General features: G+C 40.3%; 6 non-coding genes across 6 annotated transcripts; all 6 read left to right on the top strand.

Moving 5' to 3' along the window:
- The first annotated feature begins 9405 nt into the window (after window positions 1-9405).
- Window positions 9406-9477, top strand: trnac-gca (transfer RNA cysteine (anticodon GCA)). The gene has a single exon. It is a non-coding gene; the product is annotated as a tRNA-Cys (tRNA).
- Window positions 9478-9764: 287 nt separating this feature from the next.
- trnac-gca (transfer RNA cysteine (anticodon GCA)) lies at window positions 9765-9836 on the top strand. The gene has a single exon. It is a non-coding gene; the product is annotated as a tRNA-Cys (tRNA).
- A 2623-nt stretch (window positions 9837-12459) lies between these two features.
- On the top strand, window positions 12460-12531 carry trnac-gca (transfer RNA cysteine (anticodon GCA)). The gene has a single exon. It is a non-coding gene; the product is annotated as a tRNA-Cys (tRNA).
- Window positions 12532-14248: 1717 nt separating this feature from the next.
- trnac-gca (transfer RNA cysteine (anticodon GCA)) lies at window positions 14249-14320 on the top strand. The gene has a single exon. It is a non-coding gene; the product is annotated as a tRNA-Cys (tRNA).
- An 834-nt stretch (window positions 14321-15154) lies between these two features.
- On the top strand, window positions 15155-15226 carry trnac-gca (transfer RNA cysteine (anticodon GCA)). The gene has a single exon. It is a non-coding gene; the product is annotated as a tRNA-Cys (tRNA).
- A 1527-nt stretch (window positions 15227-16753) lies between these two features.
- On the top strand, window positions 16754-16825 carry trnac-gca (transfer RNA cysteine (anticodon GCA)). The gene has a single exon. It is a non-coding gene; the product is annotated as a tRNA-Cys (tRNA).
- Window positions 16826-17065: the final 240 nt, after the last annotated feature.

The following is a 17065-nucleotide window of genomic DNA, read 5'->3' as shown; positions in this document are numbered from 1 at the left end:
ATGGAAATGACGCACATTGCCGTAAAAGACGTTCTCCGTCCATCGGCTGAACACAACAGTGACACCAAATAGAATGATATAGTCCACAGCCCCAAACATGTTTTTTTCTTATTTTCTTACTAATTTTTTTATGTGTTTATTTATTTTGTTCGTCTTATTCTTGTGTTGAAAATTACAAATAAAGAAATTTTTAAGCTTTTCTTGTGGAACACCTGATGCGGCCCAGCCTCACCTGGACTCTGCCTCCAGCGGCACCCAGGTAAATTGAGTTTGGGACCCCTGCATTAGACCCAGGTGCGTATCATGATGTCACTTCCTTGCAAATTCCAAAGCACTGACTTTCAAATGATTAGCCAAACGGTTAAAAATTGTTCCCAATTGCTTAAGCTCGATTTTGAATAAAGGGCCCGGTTTTTCAAGACACTATACATACACACAGTTATCAGAACACTTGAGATCCTTTGCAAAGTTAAGCACAACTATACACTATTGTATAAAAATTATATTTTGTTACTGTATGGAAATGTCTCAAATGACTAAATTCGGTGTGCTTAAGCTAAAACACTTTTAGCAATTGGAATGTACATGAAGTACACAAACCAGCAAAAGTGCAAATACAGAAAATGTATCACATACAATATAAGACCAATGCAGCAGAATGATGAAAATATAATTTATTTCTCTAAATCAGTCAAAATTTCAACAAAATAAGTTCATGCTACAACAGTGGTGGCCATAACTACCATTGAAGACACCAAGGTTATGGCCATGTTATTTTTTTAAGCGACAAAAAAATGATGATTTGGCTGAGATGACAGCTCAAATTTGATTTCAAAAAGCAACTTCAATTTAGATTTTAAAGCCAAGGTGACTGATAAGTAACGTTTTGTCACCCTCTTGTGGACGATGCTGGAACCACAGGTCAGTACACATGACAAACGCGATCGTGAATTGACTATTTTTATGACCCAATACAAATCTAATTTCTTAGCCATGGTGCAGAAAAAAAATAACCTGCACAAAATGTCAATACACATAACACGATATTATAATTATTATATGTTTGGATATTATAAAAAAATACATCCCATGACCATGAAAAAAACCCCGTAATTTACACACTCATTTTAAATCCATTGCAAGGCATGATGGGAAAGATGCAAAACCCTCCTACTACACTTATCCATGTTTGAGTTGAATTGATTACAAAGCTTTAAAAAGGTCCTCACGGAAGTAAACAAAGTAAGAATTTAAATTTCACATACTCTTGATATTCAATTATAATAAATTATATTATTATAATATGTGAACAGACGCACACATACACACACACACACACACACACACACATATATATATATATATATATATATATATATATATATATATATATATATATATATATATATACATATATATATATATATATATATATATATATATATATATATATATATATATATATATATATATATACATATGTATATATATATATATATATATATATATATATATATATACATATATATATATATATATATATATATATATATATATATATATATATATATATATATATATATATATATATATATATATATATATATATATATATATATATATATACACTGCTCCAAAAAATTAAAGGAACACTTTGAAAACACATCCGATTTCAATGTTGAAAAAAAAAGTCTGATATCTATACTGATATGGACAGTTTAAAGGCCTACTGAAACCCCACTACTACCGACCACGCAGTCTGATAGTTTATATATCAATGATGAAATCTTTAACATTGCAACACATGCCAATACCGCCGGGTTAACTTATAAAGTGCAATTCTAAATTTCCCGCTGAACTTCCGGTTGAAAACGCCTTTGGATGATGACGTATGCGCGTGACGTAGCCAGTGAAACAGGAGTATCGGTAGCCCATTGAAGCCAATACAAAAAGCTCTGTTTTAATTTCATGATTCCACAGTATTCTGGACATCTGTGTTGGTGAATCTTTTGCAATTTGTTTAATGAACAATGGAGACTGCAAAGAAGAAAGTTGTAGGTGGGATCGGTGTATTAGCGGCTGGCTGTAGCAACACAACAAGGAGGACTTACTTGGATAGGAGACGCGCTAGCCGATGCTAGCCGCCAACCGCATCTGTGATCGGGTGAAGTCCTTCTTCGCGCCGTCGATCGCTGGAACGCAGGTGAGCACGGGTGTTGATGAGCAGATGAGGGCTGGCTGGCGTAGGTGGAGCGCTAATGTTTTTATCATAGCTCTGTGAGGTCCGGTTGCTAAGTTGCTAAGTTAGCTTCAGCGTCGTTAGCAACAGCATTGTTAAGCTTTGCCAGGCTGAGAATTATTAACCGTGTAGTTACATGTCCATGGTTTAATAGTATTGTTGATATTCTGTCTAGCCTTCCAGTCAGGGATTTATTTATTTTGTTTCTATCTGCATTTGAGCCAGATGCTATCACGTTAGCTCAGTAGCTAAAGAGCTTCGCTGATGTATTGTCGTGGAGATAAAAGTCCCTGTGAACGTCCATTTCGCGTTCTCGACTCTCATTTTCAAGAGGATATAGTATCCAAGGTGGTTTAAAATACAAATCCGTGATCCACAATAGAAAAAGGAGAGAGTGTGGAATCTAATGAGCCAGCTTGTACCTAAGTTAAGGTCAGAGCAAAAAATATATGTCTTTCACTGCATTCCAGTCTGTCACTCTAACGATCCTCATCCACGAATCTTTCATCCTCGCTCAAATTAATGGGGTAATCGTCGCTTTCTCGGTCCGAATCGCTCTAGCTGCGTTGAAAACAATAGGAAAATATGAGGAGGCGAACAACTGACTACGTCACGCTACTTCCGGTAGGGGCAAGGCTTTTTTTAAATCAGAAACCAAAAGTTGCGAACTTTATCGTCGTTGTTCTATACTAAATCCTTTCAGCAAAAATATGGCAATATCGCGAAATGATCAATTATGACACATAGAATGGATCTGCTATCCCCGTTTAAATAAAAAAATGTAATTTCAGTAGGCCTTTAATGTCTCAGGAACAAAAGGATGCCACATCTTTTGATGGAAATAAAAGTTTTCAGCCTACAGAGGGCTCAGTATATAGACACCCCAAAAATCAAAGTGAAAAAATTATGTGGCAGGCTCGCCCATTTTGCCTAAATTAAATTTCTGCAACTCAAAATTCTTTTCAATATCTTGTGTGGCCACCACTTGCTTGTATGCATGCTTGACAACGTCGCGGCATGCTCCTAATGTGAGGACGGATGGTGTCTTGTGGGATGTCCTCCCAGATCTGTCTAAGGGCATCAGTGAGCTCCTGTAAAGTCTGAGGAGCAACCTGGCGGCGTCTGATGGACCGAAACATTATGTCCCAGAGGTGTTCTATCGGGTTTAGATCAGGTGATCGTGAGGGCCATTCAATTGTGTCAATTTCTTCATCCTCCAGATACTGTCTGCATACTCTTGCCACATGAGGCCGGGCATTGTCGTGGACCAGAAGGAACCCAGGACCTACTGCACCAGCGTAGGGTCTGACCATGGCTGCAAGGATTTCATCCCGATACCTAATGGCAGTCAGACAGCCGTTCTCTAGCCTGTAGAGGTCTGTTCGTCCCTCCATGGAAATGCCTCCCCAGACCATCAATGACCCACCACCGAACGGGTCATGCTGAATGATGTTGCAGGCAGCATAGCGCTCTCCTTGGCTTCTCCAGACCCTTTCACGTCTATCAAAGGTGTTCAGGGTAAACCTGCTCTCATCTGTGAAAAGCACAGGGCGCCAGTGGCGGACTTGCCAATTCTGGTGTTTATGGCAAATGCCAATCGAGCTTCACGGTTCTGAGCAGTGAGCACAGGGCACACTACAGGACGTCGTGCCCTGAGGCCACCCTCGTGAAGTCTGTTTCTGACTGTTTGGGCAGAGACATTCACACCAGTAGCCTGCTGGAGATCATTCTGTAGGGCTTGGGCAGTGCTCAACCTTATCCTCCTTGCACAAAGCAGCAGATATCGGTCCTGCTGGTGGGATGAGGACCGTCTACGGCCCTGTCCAGCTCTCCTAGAGTAACTGCCTGTCTCCTGGAATCTCCTCCATGCTTTGGAGATTGTCCTGGGAGACACATCAAATCTTCTTGCAACAGCACGCATGGATGTGCCATCCTGGAGGAGTAGGACAATCTGCGCAACTTCAGGAGGGTTAAGAAATCGCCTCATGCTCCCAGTCGTGATAATGACTCTAGCTAAAGCCAACACTTGTGGAAAAACAGTTAAAAAAGATCAAGAGGGTGGAAGTTGAAATGGCCTCCACCTGCAAAACCAGTCCTGTTTTGGGGGCCATCTCGTTGTTGCCCCTTCTAGTGCAGCTGTTGTTAATTCCATCAACACCAATGCAGTTGAAACTGATTAACAACCCCCTCTGCCACGTACCTGATCAAAACCTTATCAGAAAAGTGCAATTGAATTCATGCCATACCCTGATAAAAAACTGTACATATATATATACATATATATATATATGTCTGTGTAGCAATCTGTACATCGTACCGTACGATGTACAGATTGCTACGTTCTGGCGAAGGATCTCTGGTGGCGGTTGTTTAAGTAGTCGTCCCTCTCATCACTGCCGGGTGTGTTGATTGAAGATGGAACGCAGCTGCCAGCAGCAGCTTGAGTGACACGCGCCAGCGCGCTTGGAGGTGCGCTCAGCGAGGATCCCAGATGATTGCGCACTGGTGTGCGTCTGGGCCGTGACACTCTCTCTCTCTCTCTCTGTGTCCACTACTTGCTGTACATATCCTACCAAGTCAGACCTACACTGTTCCAATGTCCATTTCTCTGATGATGCAATTGTTGATGACTGAAGTGTTGATATCAACCGAACCTAACCCCCCCCGACCCCCTCCCCTTCATATCCCACACCCCGGATTGTATATAATATAAATAATTGCAATGTATAAACTCTGATGATTATCTGTGTGATGACTGTATTATGAGGATAGTATACATCTGTATCATGAATCAATTTAAGTGGACCCCGACTTAAACAAGTTGAAAAACTTATTCGGGTGTTACCATTTAGTGGTCAATTGAACTGCACTGTGCAATCTACTAATAAAAGATTCAATCAATCAATCAATGATATGCATCTTTTTTTGCAATTCACTGTGTTCAGTGGTTTGCAAAAAGTGTGAAGCCGATATTGTGCTTATTGTTGTGCTAATCTGGTCCGATGTTTTGCTCCTGGAGTGTAAGGTTTTTAATAATTGTGTAAGACTTTTTATTAGAGTGTTTATGCAATCCAAAAAAAAACTGTAGCCCCAACATTCAGGTTCAACGATACATAATTGAACCAATCAGGTTCAATCACTACAAAAAGGAGATGCAGAAACTTAATTGGCCACAGGGCTTTAGTCAATGTCCCAGGTCAGCGTAGGGCAGGGGTGGGCAAACTATGGTCTTTTTAATCCGGCCCGCCAAAAAATAAAACAGAATTGAGCAAATTCTGTAATAATTAGGACCACATTAATTGTCCTGTAATACCAAGTAATTCCACAGAGTGGCGCAATAGAAGTATAGTTCAGTGGTCACCGACCACCGGGCCGCGGCCGGGTACCGGTCCGTGGATCGATTGGTACCGGACCGCACAAGAAAAAAAAAAAAAAAAAATATTTTTTTAAGATACACTTACAATTAGTGCACTAACCCAAAAAAACCTCCCTCCCCCATTTACACTCATTCACACAAAAGAGTTGTTTCTTTCTGTTATTAATATTTCTGGTTCCTACATTATATATCAATATAGATCAATACAGTCTGTAGGGATACAGTCCGTAGGCACGCATGATTGTATTTTTTTATGACAAAAAAATTAAAAATAAATAAAAAATACCCCCCCCCCCTCCCGGTTCGTGGGGCAAATTTTCAAGCGTTGACCGGTCCGCAGTTACAAAAAGGTTGGGGACCACTGGTATAGTTGATTGATTGCACGGCCCAGGTACACTTTTTCTACTGCTAATGCGTTAACAGCAGAACCAATTTGCAACAATGAGTGGGCTAAAGAAAAAACTGTTCAACTTTGGGCCTTCTCTATGAGATTCTACAATTTGTTGGGACAATTTTTTAAACCCCAAACAAGTTTTGTACAATTAAATCTGTGATGATGGCAGATGGTGTACCTCATTGGTAGAGCATTTGACTGCAAATCAAAAGGTGCCCAGTTCACCTCTTGGCGCCACTCCCTAATCAGAGTCAGCCACTTCTTCCGAGGGTTTTCTGATTTTCTACAATCTTCTTGAGCAAAAAGTGTTTTGTATAATGGAATCATTGTGCATATAAGGGGGAGTAGCTCAGTCGTAGAGCATTTGACTGGAGATCAAAGGGTCTCAACTTCAAATCTGGTTACTCTCATAAGTTTTCCTCTTTACCTTTTGTGGTCAATACCAATACATACAAGTTTTAAAAAGTATTGCTCAAAACCTAAAACATACTTTGTACGATGAAACAATGTTCTTGGACATGGTTTTCAGCTGACTGGTAGAGCATTTGACTGCGGATAAAAAGGCCCCCAATTCAACTCTGGCCCCCCCCTCATCAGAGTCCTCCACTTTTTCCGATGGTTTCCTGAGCGTCTCCAATTTTTTTGAGCCGTGTTTTATACGCAAATTGTGTTATGTATAATTGAATTATCATGCTTATCAGGGGATGTAGCTCAGTGGTAGAACATTTGACTGCAAATCAAGATGTCCCCAGTTCAACTCTGGGGGCCCCCTCATCAGGTTCCTGCACTTCCTTTGAACAAAGTCACAACTTCTGCGACCCTCATTAGCATTGTTCAAAACCACAGGCACTGTTTTTACAATTAAACAAATTTGTAATTTCGGACAGGTGTTTTGCTCAGTGGTACAGCGTTTAACTGCTGAACAAGAAGTGTTCACTTCAAATCTGGTTACTCTCATATGTTTTCCTCTTTACTTTTTGTGGTCAATACCAATAAATAAAAGTTTTAAAAAGCAATGTTCAAAACCTAAAATATATTTCGTATGATAAAACAAGGTTTTTGGATTGTGTTTGCAGCTCACTGGTAGAGCATTTGACTGCGGATAAAAAGGTCCCCAATTCAACTCTGGGCGCCCCCTCATCATAGTCCTCCACTTTTTCTGATGGTTTCCTGAGCTTCTTCAATCTTATTGAGCCATGTTTTATACGCAAATTGTTTTATGTCTAATTGAATTAATATCTTTATCAGGGGGTGTAGCTCAGTGGAGGACCCTTTTTTTTTTTTTTTTTTTAATGTCCTGCCCAGCTTCTCGGGCAAATCATATAGCAGATGTAGATGCCCATATCGGCTGTTCAGATTTACTTTACAAAAGAGAAGTGTAGGATACTTCTCTTGTTGCCTTACTTGTATTTTGACTTTATTAAATGTATTTATATTATCATTTGGTGCAGCCGGGCCGGAGCAGGAGGGGATAGAAAGAGAGAAAAAGGAAGACAGAGGGGGGAATTGTGGGGACAAGAGGGGGATTAGACAGAGAGACAAAAACAACAACAGCAAACACAACAACAACAACAACAACAACAACAACAGAGCAACATCAGCAAATACGACATGTACAAATATGATGGTAAAAGTAATAGCAAATAAGCAGTTAGCGAAAATTTAAAAAAAAATACAGAAATGACAATGAGCATTATTACACTAAAAATGGAGCAATATGAATACCAATAGAAATAGTGCTATTGATAATAAACAATACCAGTACTTTACCTTTATTATCAACAATACAATTGTTCAAATGCAACAATACATATACGTAATGATAACTTGAGATACGAAAGAATGCAGAAAAATGGAGGGGAAGAAAGAGAAACAACCTTAACCTTGTAGATTGTTATAGTAACAATAGGTTAAGCTTTGTCAGTGTGCCATGTGTTATACCCAGTTTACCCTAGGGCAACAACGTTAATATATGTTTGATGAAACGTGATTATGTGCATGAGTGTATGTGTGCATATGTACTTGTATATGTACAGTATGTGTATGTGTGCTTGTACAGTGAATGTATATGTACAGTATGTGTATATGTGTGCTTGTACAGTGAATGTATATGTACAGTATGTGTATATGTGTGTACAGCGAATGTATATGTACAGTATGTGTATACAGTATGTGTGTTTGAACAGTGAATGTATATGTACAGTATGTGTAAATGTGTGTTTGTACAGTGAATGTATATGTACAGTATATGTATGTGTGTGTTTGTACAGTGAATGTATATGTGTAGTATGTGTATGTGTGTGTTTGTACAGTGAGTGTATATGTACAGTATGTGTATATGTATGTTTTTACAGTGAATGTATATGTACAGTATGTGTATACAGTATGTTTGTATAATGAATGTGCGTGTGGATGTACGAACTTTGAGTGTGTAAATATGTACTGTATTTATTTGTATATGAATGTGGGAGCGTAGGTACCTAGATCCCCCCCCTGAGGTAGGGGAATAAATAAATGAAATAAATAAATACATAATAATAATAATATTAATAAAATATATTTAAAAAAAAAAAAAAAAAAAAAGGGGGAAAAATAAATAAATAATTAAATCTATTTATAAAAAAAATAAAAAAATTAAAAAAATTAAAAAAAAAGAATTAAAAGAAGATCACAGACATGCTGACACACAAGGTCGCTACCCCAACAACTGGCCGACTCGCAGCACCTCGGAATACCCTGCAGCACCAAGCCACCACAGTAGACGCAGGGACCAGACCCAGCAGGCCCCAACCAAGACGGGCACCCGGAAGGGATGGACGGCGGGACCCAGGAGCTCCAGACACGCAGTCCGGATGCAGTAGCCTGAGGCGCCGACCCCCACCCGACAGGCAGGCCCAGAACGTACCCCCAGAAATATACATACATATATATATACATACACATGTACACATACACACACATACACATACACATATATATACATACATACATACATACATACATACATACACACACACACACACATACATATACACAGTTTGTCAGCCCCGACAACCACCACGCGCGTGCGCTGCCACCAGTCACAACATCAGCCACCCCCCTGCACCAGACCCAGCAGCCACGGGCGCCCACACCACAAACAGTGGAGGACCCTTTGACTACAGATCAAGAGGTCCCCAGTTCAACTCTGGGTGCCCCCTCATCAGGTTCCTCCACTTCCTTTGAACAAAGTATCAACTTGTACAACTCTTTTTAGTGTTGTTCAAAATCACAAATGCCATTTGTACAATTAAACAAATTTGTAATATCGGACAGGCGTGTTGCTCAGTGGTGGAGCGTTTGACTGCCGAACAAGAAGTCTCTACTTCATTTCTGGTTACTATCATAAGTTTGATAGGGGGTGTAGCTCAGTGGTAGAGCATTTGACTGCAGATCAAGAGGTCCCCAGTTCAACTCTGGGTGCCCCCTCTTTAGGGTCCACCACTTTTTCTGAGCTTTAAAAAAAAATAATTCTTGAGCAATTTTTTAAACCCCAAGCATGTTTTCTACAGACAAATCTGCAACATTGCCAGGTGGTGTAGCTCATTGGTAGAGCATTTCACTGCAGATCAAGAAGACCCGAGTCCAGCTCTGGGTGCCACCCCCTAATCAGAGTCCTCTACTTCTTCCGAGTGTTTTCAGATTTTATACAAATTACTTGAGCAATGTTTTAAACCCAAAAACTGTTTTGTATAATGTAATCAACATACTTAAACGGGGGTGTAGCTCAGTGGTAGAGCATTTGACTGCAGATCAAGAGGTCCCCAGTTCAACTCTGGGTGCCCCCTCATCAGGTTCCTCCACTCCCTTTGAACAAAGTCTCAACTTGTACAACTCATTTTAGTGTTGTTCAAAATCCCAAATGCCATTTGTACAATTAAACAAATTTGTAATATCGGACAGGCGTTTTGCTCAGTGGTGGAGCGTTTGACTGCGGGTAAGAAGGTCCCCAGTTCAAATATGGGCGCCCCCTCATCAGAGTCCTACACTTTTTCCGATGGTTTCCTGAGCTTCTCCAATCTTATTGAGCCATGTTTTATACGCAAATTTTGTTATGTCTAATTGAATTATTATCGTTATCAGGGGGTGTAGCTCAGTGGAGGACCCTTTGACTGCAGATCAAGAGGTCCCTAGTTCAACTCTGGACCCTCTTCAGGATCCACCACTCTTTCTGAGCTTTAAAAATTTTCTTGAGCAATTTTTTAAACCCCAAGCATATTTTGTACAAACAAATTTGCAACATTGCTAGGTGGTGTAGGTCATTGGTAGAGCATTTTACTGCAGATCAAGAAGTCCTGAGTTCAGCTCTGGGTGCCACCCCCTAATCAGAATCCCCTACTTCTTCTGAGCATTTTTTGTTCTTCTACAATTTTTTTGAGCAATGTTTTAAAACCAAAAAGTGTTTTTATAATAGAATGAACATACTTAAAAGGGGGTGTAGCTCAGTGGTAGAGCATTTGACTGCAGATAAAGAGATTCCCAGATCAACTCTGGGTGCCCCCTCATCAGGTTCCTCCACTCCCTTTGAACAAAGTCTCAACTTGTACAACTCATTTTAGTGTTGTTCAAAATCACAAATGCCATTTGTACAATTAAACAAATTTGTAATATCGGACAGGCATGTTGCTCAGTGGTGGAGCGTTTGACTGCGGGTAAGAAGGTCCCCAGTTCAAAACTGGGCGCCCCCTCATCAGAGTCCTATACTTTTTCCGATGGTTTCCTGAGCTTTTCCAATCTTATTGAGCCATGTTTTATACGCAAATTGTGTTATGTCTAATTGAATTATTATCTTTATCAGGGGGTGTAGCTCAGTGGAGGACCCTTTGACTGCAGATCAAGAGGTCTCTACTTCATTTCTGGTTACTATCATAAGTTTTCCTTTTGTCCTTTTGTGGTCAATACCAATACATACATGTTTTAAAAAGCAATGTTCAAAACCTAAAACATATTTTGTATGATGAAACAAGGTTTTTGGATTGTGTTTGCAGCTCACTGGTAGAGCATTTCACTGCAGATAAAAAGGTCCCCAATTCAACTCTGGCGCCCCCTCATCTGAGTGGTCCACTTTTTCCGATGGTTTCCTGACCTTCTCCAATTTTATTGAGCCGTGTTTTATACGCAAATCGTGTTATGTCTAATTGAATTTATCTCTTTATCAGGGGGTGTAGCTCAGTGGAGGACCCTTTGACTGCAGATCAAGAGGTCCCTAGTTCAACTCTGGACCCTCTTCAGAATCCACCACTTTTTCTGAGCTTTAAAAATTTTCTTGAGCTATTTTTTAAACCCCAAGCATATTTTGTACAATTATTTTGCGACATTGCCAGGTGGTGTAGCTCATTGGTAGAGCATTTGACTGCAGATCAAGAAGTCCCGAGTTCAGCTCTGAGCCCCACCCCCAAATCAGAGTCCCTTACTTCTTCTGAGCATTTTTTGTTCTTCTACAATTTTCTTGAGCAATGTTTTAAACCCAAAAAGTGTTTTACAATAGAACCAACATACACAAAAGGGGGTGTAGCTCAGTGGTAGAGCATTTGACTGCAGATCAACAGGTCCCCAGTTCAACTCTGGGTGCCCCCTCAACAGGTTCCTTCACCTTCTGTGAACAAAGTCTCAACTTATACGACTCTCATTAGCGTTGTGCAAAACCACAAATGCTACTTGTACAATTGAAAACATTTGTAATATCAGACAGGTGTGTTGCTCACTGGTAGAACATGTGACTGCAGAACAAGAAGTGTCCACTTCAAATGTAGTTAGTTTTATAAGTTTTCCTCTTTACCTTTTGTGGTCAATTCCAATATATACATGTTTTAATGAGCAATGTTCAAAACCTAAAACATATTTTGTACGATGAAACAAGGTTTTTGGACAGTGTTTGCAGCTCACTGGTAGAGCATTTGACTGCAGGTAAAAAGGTCCCCAATTCAACTCTGGGCGCCCCCTCACCAGAGTGCTCCACTTTTTCCGATGGTTTCCTGAGCTTTTCCAATTTTTTTGAGTCGTGTTTTATACGCAAATCGTGTTATGTATAATTGAATTACTATGCTTGACAGGGGGTGTAGCTCAGTGTAGAGCATTTGACTGCAGATCAAGAGGTCCCCAGTTCAACTCTGGGTGCCCCCTCTTTAGGGTCTGCCACTTTTTCTGAGCTTTAAAAAAATAATAATTCTTGAGCAATTTTTTAAACCCCAAGCATGTTTTCCACAGACAAATCTGCAACATTGCCAGGTGGTGTAGCTCATTGGTAGAGCATTTCACTGCAGATTAAGAAGTCCCGAGTCCAGCTCTGGGTGCCACCCCCTAATCAGAGTCCTCTACTTCTTCTGAGTGTTTTCTGATTTTATACAAATTACTTGAGCAATGTTTTAAACCCAAAAAGTGTTTTGTATAGTGTAATCAACATGCTTAAAAGGGGGTGTAGCTCAGTGGTAGAGCATTTGACTGCAGATCAAGAGGTCCCCAGTTCAACTCTGGGTGCCCCCTCATCAGGTTCCTCCACTCCCTTTGAACAAAGTCTCAACTTGTACAACTCATTTTAGTGTTGTTCAAAATCACAAATGCCATTTGTACAATTAAACAAATTTGTAATATCGGACAGGCGTTTTGCTCAGTGGTGGAGCGTTTGACTGCGGGTAAGAAGGTCTTCAGTTCAAATATGGGCGCCCCCTCATCAGAGTCCTACACTTTTTCCGATGGTTTCCTGAGCTTCTCCAATCTTATTGAGCCATGTTTTATACGCAAATTGTGTTATGTCTAATTGAATTATTATCATTATCAGGGGGTGTAGCTCAGTGGAGGAACCTTTGACTGCAGATCAAGAGGTCCCTAGTTCAACTCTGGACCCTCTTCAGGATCCACCACTTTTTCTGAGCTTTAAAAATGTTCTTGAGCAATTTTTTAAACCCCAAGCATATTTTGTACAAACAAATTTGCAACATTGCTAGGTGGTGTAGCTCATTGGTAGAGCATTTGACTGCAGATCAAGAAGTCCCGAGTTCAGCTCTGGGCGCCACCCCCTAATCAGAATCCCCTACTTCTTCTGAGCATTTTTTGTTCTTCTACAATTTTTTTGAGCAATGTTTTAAAACCAAAAAGTGTTTTTATAATAGAATGAACATACTTAAAAGGGGGTGTAGCTCAGTGGTAGAGCATTTGACTGCAGATAAAGAGATTCCCAGATCAACTCTGGGTGCCCCCTCATCAGGTTCCTCCACTCCCTTTGAACAAAGTCTCAACTTGTACAACTCATTTTAGTGTTGTTCAAAATCACAAATGCCATTTGTACAATTAAACAAATTTGTAATATCGGACAGGCATGTTGCTCAGTGGTGGAGCGTTTGACTGCGGGTAAGAAGGTCCCCAGTTCAAAACTGGGCGCCCCCTCATCAGAGTCCTATACTTTTTCCGATGGTTTCCTGAGCTTTTCCAATCTTATTGAGCCATGTTTTATACGCAAATTGTGTTATGTCTAATTGAATTATTATCTTTATCAGGGGGTGTAGCTCAGTGGAGGACCCTTTGACTGCAGATCAAGAGGTCTCTACTTCATTTCTGGTTACTATCATAAGTTTTCCTTTTGTCCTTTTGTGGTCAATACCAATACATACATGTTTTAAAAAGCAATGTTCAAAACCTAAAACATATTTTGTATGATGAAACAAGGTTTTTGGATTGTGTTTGCAGCTCACTGGTAGAGCATTTCACTGCAGATAAAAAGGTCCCCAATTCAACTCTGGCGCCCCCTCATCTGAGTGGTCCACTTTTTCCGATGGTTTCCTGACCTTCTCCAATTTTATTGAGCCGTGTTTTATACGCAAATCGTGTTATGTCTAATTGAATTTATCTCTTTATCAGGGGGTGTAGCTCAGTGGAGGACCCTTTGACTGCAGATCAAGAGGTCCCTAGTTCAACTCTGGACCCTCTTCAGAATCCACCACTTTTTCTGAGCTTTAAAAATTTTCTTGAGCTATTTTTTAAACCCCAAGCATATTTTGTACAATTATTTTGCGACATTGCCAGGTGGTGTAGCTCATTGGTAGAGCATTTGACTGCAGATCAAGAAGTCCTGAGTTCATCTCTGGGCCCCACCCCCTAATCAGAGTCCCTTACTTCTTCTGAGCATTTTTTGTTCTTCTACAATTTTCTTGAGCAATGTTTTAAACCCAAAAAGTGTTTTACAATAGAATCAACATACACAAAAGGGGGCGTAGCTCAGTGGTAGAGCATTTGACTGCAGATCAACAGGTCCCCAGTTCAACTCTGGGTGCCCCCTCAACAGGTTCCTTCACCTTCTGTGAACAAAGTCTCAACTTATACGACTCTCATTAGCGTTGTGCAAAACCACAAATGCTATTTGTACAATTGAACACATTTGTAATATCAGACAGGTGTGTTGCTCACTGGTAGAACATTTGACTGCAGAACAAGAAGTGTCCACTTCAAATGTCGTTAGTTTTATAAGTTTTCCTCTTTACCTTTTGTGGTCAATTCCAATATATACACGTTTTAATGAGCAATGTTCAAAACCTAAAACATATTTTGTACGATGAAACAAGGTTTTTGGACAGTGTTTGCAGCTCACTGGTAGAGCATTTGACTGCAGGTAAAAAGGTCCCCAATTGAACTATGGGCGCCCCCTCATCAGAGTGCTCCACTTTTTCCGATGGTTTCCTGAGCTTTTCCAATTTTATTGAGCCGTGTTTTCTACGCAAATCGTGTTATGTATAATTGCATTACTATGCTTGACAGGGGGTGTAGCTCAGTGATAGAGCATTTGACTGCAGATCAAGAGGTCCCCAGTTCAACTCTGGGTGCCCCCTCTTTAGGGTCCACCACTTTTTCTGAGCTTTAAAAAATAATAATTCTTGAGCAATTTTTTAAACCCCAAGCATGTTTTCTACAGACAAATCTGCAACATTGCCAGGTGGTGTAGCTCATTGGTAGAGCATTTCACTACAGATCAAGAAGTCCTTTCTCCAGCTCTGGGTGCCACCCCCTAATCAGAGTCCTCTACTTCTTCCAAGTGTTTTCTAATTTTATACAAATTTCTTGAGAAATGTTTTAAACCCAAAAAGTGTTTTGTATAATGTAATCAACATACTTAAAAGGGGGTGTAGCTCAGTGGTAGAGCATTTGACTGCAGATCAAGAGGTCCCCAGTTCAACTCTGGGTGCCCCCTCATCAGGTTCCTCCACTCCCTTTGAACAAAGTCTCAACTTGTACAACTCATTTTAGTGTTGTTCAAAATCACAAATGCCATTTGTACAATTAAACAAATTTGTAATATCGGACAGGCGTTTTGCTCAGTGGTGGAGCGTTTGACTGCGGGTAAGAAGGTCTTCAGTTCAAATATGGGCGCCCCCTCATCAGAGTCCTACACTTTTTCCGATGGTTTCCTGAGCTTCTCCAATCTTATTGAGCCATGTTTTATACGCAAATTGTGTTATGTCTAATTGAATTATTATCTTTATCAGGGGGTGTAGCTCAGTGGAGGACCCTTTGACTGCAGATCAAGAGGTCCCTAGTTCAACTCTGGACCCTCTTCAGGATCCACCACTTTTTCTGAGCTTTAAAAATGTTCTTGAGCAATTTTTTAAACCCCAAGCATATTTTGTACAAACAAATTTGCAACATTGCTAGGTGGTGTAGCTCATTGGTAGGGCATTTGACTGCAGATCAAGAAGTCCTGAGTTCAGCCCTGGTTGCCACCCCCTAATCAGAATCCCCTACTTCTTCTGAGCATTTTTTGTTCTTCTACAATTTTTTTGAGCAATGTTTTAAACCAAAAAGTGTTTTTATAATAAAATCAACATACTTAAAAGGGGGTGCAGCTCAGTGGTAGAGCATTTGACTGCAGATCAACAGGTCCCCAGTTCAACTCTGGGTGCCCCCTCATCAGGTTCCTTCACCTTCTGTGAACAACCTCTCAACTTATATGACTCTCATTAGCATTGTGCAAAACCACAAATGCTATTCGTACAATTGAACACATTTGTAATATCAGACAGGTGTGTTGCTCACTGGTGGAACATTTGACTGCAGAACAAGAAGTGTCCACTTCAAATGTCGTTAGTTTTATAAGTTTTCATCTTTACCTTTTGTGGTCAATTCCAATATATACATGTTTTAAAGAGCAATGTTCAAAACCTAAAACATATTTTGTACGATTAAACCAGGTTTTTGGACAGGGTTTGCAGCTCACTGGTAGAGCATTTGACTGCAGGTAAAAAGGTCCCCAATTCAACTCTGGGCGCCCCCTCATCAGAGTGCTCCACTTTTTCCGATGGTTTCCTGAGCTTCTCCAATTTTATTGAGCCGTGTTTTATACGCAAATCGTGTTATGTATATTTGAATTACTCTCAGTGGTAGAGCATTTGACTGCAGATCAAGAGGTCTCCAGTTCAACTCTGGGTGTCCCCTCTTCAGGGTCCACCACTTTTTCTGAGCTTTAAAAAAAATAATTCTTGAGCAATTTTTTAAACCCCAAGCATGTTTTCTACAGACAAATCTGCAACATTGCCAGGTGGTGTAGCTCATTGGTAGAGCATTTCACTGCAGATCAATAAGTCCTGAGTCCAGCTCTGGGTGCCACCCCCTAATCAGAGTCCTCTACTTCTTCCGAGTGTTTTCGGATTTTCTACAAATTACTTGAGCAATGTTTTAAACCCAAAAAGTGCTTTGTATAATGGAATCGGCTTACTTAACAGGGGGTGTAGCTCAGTGGTAGAGCATTTGACTGCAGATCAAGAGGTCCCCAGTTCAACTCTGGGCGCCCCCTCATCAGGTTCCTCCATTTCCTTTGAACAAAGTCTCAACTTGTACAACTCTTTTTAGTGTTAATCAAAATCACAAATTCCATTTGTACATTAAACAAATGTGTAATATCGGACAGGCGTGTTGCTCAGTGGTGGAGCGTTTGACTGTGGTTAAAAAGGTCCCCAGTTCAAATATGGGCGCCCCCTCATCAGAGTCCTCCACTTTTTCCGATGGTTTCCTGAGCTTCTCCAATCTTATTGAG

This window comes from Entelurus aequoreus, linkage group LG22 (assembly GCF_033978785.1).
Source record: "Entelurus aequoreus isolate RoL-2023_Sb linkage group LG22, RoL_Eaeq_v1.1, whole genome shotgun sequence".
Classification (NCBI taxonomy): Eukaryota; Metazoa; Chordata; class Actinopteri; order Syngnathiformes; family Syngnathidae; genus Entelurus; species Entelurus aequoreus.
The sequence above is the reverse complement of the archived record's forward strand: the minus strand, read 5'-3'. Positions and strand labels throughout refer to the sequence as shown.